This window comes from Octopus bimaculoides, chromosome 6 (genome assembly GCF_001194135.2).
Source record: "Octopus bimaculoides isolate UCB-OBI-ISO-001 chromosome 6, ASM119413v2, whole genome shotgun sequence".
Taxonomy (NCBI): domain Eukaryota; kingdom Metazoa; phylum Mollusca; class Cephalopoda; order Octopoda; family Octopodidae; genus Octopus; species Octopus bimaculoides.
In genome coordinates, this window is record NC_068986.1 from 84,500,478 (window position 1) to 84,501,493 (window position 1,016).

At 43.0% G+C, this 1,016-nt stretch overlaps 1 protein-coding gene across 4 annotated transcripts in view; it reads right to left on the reverse strand.

Annotated features, from left to right (window-relative positions):
- LOC106875502 (uncharacterized) overlaps positions 1–1,016 on the reverse strand; it is a 64,589-nt gene that overhangs the window by 39,064 nt on the left and 24,509 nt on the right. The gene's annotated exons all lie outside the window — the stretch shown is intronic.

The window sequence follows — 1,016 nt, forward strand, 5'->3', positions numbered from 1 at the left end:
GTATGTATATTTATATGTGTGTATGTATATATATATATATATATATATATATGAAAAAGTGCCACACCCTAACAGTTGAGGGAACCCGTGGAAGAGGTAGGCCCAGGAAGACCTGGGCTGAGGTGGTGAGGCAAGACCTTCGTACATTGGGCCTCACCGAGGCGATGACTACTCACCGAGACCTTTGGAAATGTGCTGTGCGTGAGAAGACCCGGCAAGCCAAGTAAGATCGTTGCCAGTGCCCCTGGACTGGCTCTTGTGCGGGTGGCACATAAAAGACACCATTTCGAGCGTGGCCGTTGCCAGTACCGCCTGACTGGTCTTCGTGCGGGTGACACGTAAAAGCGCCCACTACACTCTCTGAGTGGTTGGCGTTAGGAAGGGCATCCAGCTGTAGAAACTCTGCCAAATCAGATTGGAGCCTGGTGTTGCCATCCGGTTTCACCAGTCCTCAGTCAAATCGTCCAACCCATGCTAGCATGGAAAGCGGACGTTAAACGATGATGATGATATATACGTATGTATGTATGTATGTATGTATGTACATATGCGTGGTATATGTACATGTGTGTGCAGGTGTGATAATACTTACAGATACATGTATATATGAGTTGTGTATATACATATACGTATGAGTATGTGTTGTATGTATATGTCTGTGTACGTGTGTATCTATATGATTTGAATGAGGACTGGTGAAACCAGATGGCTACACCAGGCTGTCTGTGTCTGTACCCCAACCATCACTTGACTACCGAAGTTGCTGTGTTTACATCCCCATAACTTAGCTGTTTGCAAAACACATCGATAGAATAAGTACTATGCTTGCAAAGAATAAATCCTGTTGTCAATTTCTTTGACTAAAGTTGGTGCTGCAGCATGGCCGCAGTCACATGACCGAAGCAAGTAGAACAATAAAAAACTATGCCATTTTAATCCTGAGTAATGCCAGGTATCTCTGCTAGTACATACACACACATATATATATATGTATATATATATATATATATATATAT